The sequence below is a fragment of the Elephantulus edwardii genome, unplaced genomic scaffold (genome assembly GCF_000299155.1).
Source record: "Elephantulus edwardii isolate Elephantulus edwardi_28Jun2011 unplaced genomic scaffold, EleEdw1.0 scaffold00007, whole genome shotgun sequence".
Lineage (NCBI taxonomy): Eukaryota > Metazoa > Chordata > Mammalia > Macroscelidea > Macroscelididae > Elephantulus > Elephantulus edwardii.
The window spans coordinates 24,242,578-24,246,670 of record NW_006399757.1 but is presented as its reverse complement, the minus strand read 5'-3'; the positions used below and the strand labels follow the sequence as shown (position 1 = coordinate 24,246,670).

Here is a 4,093-nt window from a genome sequence, read left to right as displayed (position 1 = left end):
TTTTTGGGTTAATTGTGCTAAAATGGTCAATCCTTGGCACTCATGTCTAATTGAGCTATCAGGTTTTTACTTAATATATTATACTCACCAATTAGTGTTCTGAGCTTTCCCTAGGGGCCCAGGACAGAAATCAAGAAAAGTTTTCCCGCTGGCCTCCTTCCATCTACACCCACTGATTCATGAATTCACAGTAGAGAAGGAAGGTGCAAACACAGTATTTGGAACAATTTTGGGAGAGGTGATTTGATGTCTTTTTTAAGGTTGTTGCTATTTTCTTTTGGGAAAGGAGGCAGGTTGATATGTAAGTGTAAATAAATATTCACACAATATACACAAAGATGTGCTTTCAACTCATGTGAAAGGGAATCCTTAAAACTCCCTGAGGGCATTATTAGCTTGTATAGTTGGAGACAGGATCCCTGGTAGTACAGCGTTAAGAGCTCAACAGCTAGGCAGAATGTCTATGGCTGGAAACCACCAGTGGCTCCACCGCAGAAAAGACCTGGCGATCTGCTTCTGCAAAGATTATTGCCTGAGAAACCCTGTGGTCAGTTCTAGATTGACAAATGAGTCTGCTACCAGTTGAAACGGACTCAACAGCACACAAGAACAATAGTGACATAATTAAAGAAGTACTTGAAGATTCAAACGCAAACCTACCGCTGTCACATTGCCTCCAACTCATAGGAATACTCAATGTGAAGGTCTCCTAATTTTGTTTTAGAAAGAGGATAAACGACTTGCCTATCATTGTAGAGTGACTTAGGACAAGTTATGCAGACTTTCTGAGCCTTAATTTTGTCCTTTCTATGATGCAGATGATGATCTGTACTGGATGCTATTATTTCAACAACATCTATTCTACTCTTCTCTCAGTCTTTATCTGCCACCTTCTCTTCTTCTTCTCTTTAAAGGTCAGAGCAGTGCCAACTTTGGTACGTTTTACTCCCTGACAGTGTTAAAAAAATGTATAAGGTTAGCCTTGATTGTCATAATGATTAGAGCAGTAGTATGCTGTCAACGTTTAGTGATTGTTCCCCAACACAGGACCTAGCCAGATTACACTGCTCAAAAATTCTTGATGCCATTGAACTGGTTCCAACTCATACCAATGATCCACTGGGTTTTTGAGGATAAAAAAGAAGATACTGCTCATCTGTCTAGTGGAGACACTAGTGGGTTCAAACCTGCCTGAGGCAAGCATCTCTTGGTTTAGCAAACACCTCAATGACTAGGTCTCTAGTGTTTTTTAGACTTACTCTCTCACTCAACCACCGAGTTGCATGTGACTCATAATCAACCTCCATTAGATTTCCAAGTCTCCAAATCATAACAAGAGGAGAATTCCCATCTTTCTATAGGGGAGCTTCTGGTGGATTCCAAAATTTAACAAATCTCATTCAATAATTAACACTCAATGAGCTTAATTCCTCATTCTTTAATATGAGCAAACAACCAAGGAATACTAGACTTCCTAGAAAAGCCTCAAAGGAAAGAGAACAAAGCAGTCAAGTAAGCAATTAGAGAAAGCTAACTTGGAGGGAAGAAAAGATTTCACAAGAAGAAACTTTCAAGGGGAAATACCAGCAACCTTTACCTTACTCTTAAAAGCTATACAGTTGTTATGTGTCCTTAAGGTGGAATTGACCCATAGGTGACCTTCCAGAGGGTTTTCAGAGGCAGTAAATAGCATGATAGATTGCCCATCCTTTCATGGAGCAGCTGATGGATTTGAACAGTGTGCCTTTAGGATTGCAGCACAGCTTCTCTATCACGAGGCCAGCAGAGCTCCCTTTAAAGCTACACAAGCAAATATTTTAATCACCAAATAAGAGTAAGATGCTGTTGTTCTTGTGTTGTTAGATGCTGTTGAGTTGGCTGTGACTCATAGCAACACTTTTTACAACAGTGTGAAGCTGCCCAATCCTGCTTCCTCCTCGAAAACCTGCTGCACTTAAAGCCATTGGCAGTTCCCTTTTGATGTACTGTGCAACTGTCTTTAACTATCTTCAGAATGATTTTACTTGCTGAATATTAATATTGCTCAAGAATTCTTGAAGAATTCTTGCCCCAGGGAGGGAGGCATGTGACTGGGGGTGGATGGGCCCTGGGAGATGTGGGATCGACTGGGCACTGGTGGCTTTGGGAAACTGATCACAAAATAGCAATTAAGTTTTGCTGTGCAGATTTAAAAAACAGAGAAAAGTGGTGTCACAAACTGCAAATCATGAAGAAGTTGGACCATGCCAATGTTGTAAAGGCCTGTGATGTTCCTGAGGAACTTAATATTTTGATTAATGATGTGCCTCTTCCAGCAATGGAATACTGTTCTGGAGGGCACCTTCGGAAGCTACTCAACAAACCAGAAAATTGCTGCAGACTTAAAGAAAGCCAGATACTTTCTTTACTTAGTGATAAAGGATCTGGGATTCGTTATTTGCATGAAAACAAAATTATGCATCGTGACCTAAAAACCTGAAAACAGTTCTTCAGGACACTGGTGGGAAGATGTCGCATAAAATAATTGATCTAGGATATACCAAAGATGTTGATCAAGGAAGTCTGTGTACATAGTTTGTGGGAACACCACAGTATTTGACTCTAGAGCTTTTTGAAAAGAAACCTTACACAGCCACTGTTGATTACTGGAGCTTTGGAACTATGGTGTTTGAATGCATTGCTGCACATAGGCTTTTTGGCATCATCTACAGCCATTTATTTGGCATCAGAAGGACTCCAAGTGTATATTTGCATCTGAAGAGATTATAGGAGTAGTTTGGTTCAGTGGCCATTTGCCTCAACCAAATAGCCTTTGTAGTTTAATAGCAGAACCCGTGGAAAACTGGCTCCAGCCGATGCTGAACTGGGATTCCCAGCAAAGAGGGGGACCTGTTGATCTTGTTTCGAAGCAGCCTTGATGTTTTCTGTTAACGGGTCACATTCTGAATCTGCAGATAGTTGTTGTTGTTGTTGTTTAATGCCGTTGAGTCGTAGACGACTCATAGCGACCCTATGAACGAACTGCCTGAGCACTGTTCGTACATAGAGGTTCCAAGTCATTTCGGAAGTGGATGCCACTCCTGCTTCCAGGCTTGATTTAGTCGGGAAGCTCCAGCCAACACTGTCCACCATGGGTGCCCATTACCACGATTGGCACATCACTGTCACAGGCTTCAGCATCACAGCAACCACGAGTTAGTACACATCTTAAATATATCTGTGAAGATAATTTCTTTCTTGTTGCCTCTTGATGTTGACTTCATTCACTGCAGTCTTGTATTGAGCGTGAAATGGGAATAAATCCTGGATCTCAGGAACTTCTTTCAGGAATGAGAATTTCTCTGAACCCTCGAAAACAGCCTCTCAACATTTTCTAGACGCAGTTAGAGGCTATGATAGCTATATGGTTTATTTGTTTGATAAAAGTAAGACTATATGAAGGGCCCTTTGCTTCTAGAAGTTAATCTGACTGTGTAAATTATATTGTACAGGACAGCAAAATACAACTGCACAAAGTGTGGGCTGAAGCTGTACATTATGATTACAGCAAGCTCTTTCAAGGACAAAAAGCAACACTGTTAAATCTTCTTAGATATAATGTGAACTTGACAAAAATGAAGACCACTTTGATCTCAGCAACTAAAAAGGTAAACTAGAGTTTTTAACAAAAGCATCCAGCTTGACATGGAGAGATACAGCAAGCAGATGACTTACAAAATATCCTCAGGAAATATGTTAAAAGCATGGAAGGAAATGGAAGACAAGGCCATCCATAATGCTGAGGTTGGTATCATTGGCATCGACATGGCTCCCACGACTTCTACAGAGTGCACACATCCTCTGTCAAGTGTGATAACTCAGAATGGCTTAAGATGTCATACCAGAGCAAAAAAAATTAAATAAATATTGTAACTTTTGGGGTGACTAAAGCCCAAAGTGGTCGTTTATACAGAAAAGAAAACCTCAACAATTACCACTTGCCCAGCTGACTGGAAGAGATCGATATTTGTTCCTATCCCAAAGAAAGGTGACCCAACAGAATGTGGAAAACTACAGAACAATTTCACATGCAAGCAAGATTTTACTGAAGATT

At 40.5% G+C, this 4,093-nt stretch overlaps 1 pseudogene; it reads left to right on the top strand.

Annotated features, from left to right (window-relative positions):
• Positions 1-457: 457 nt before the first annotated feature.
• The window catches only part of LOC102860284, a 10,180-nt pseudogene continuing 6,544 nt past the window's right edge, over positions 458-4,093 (top strand).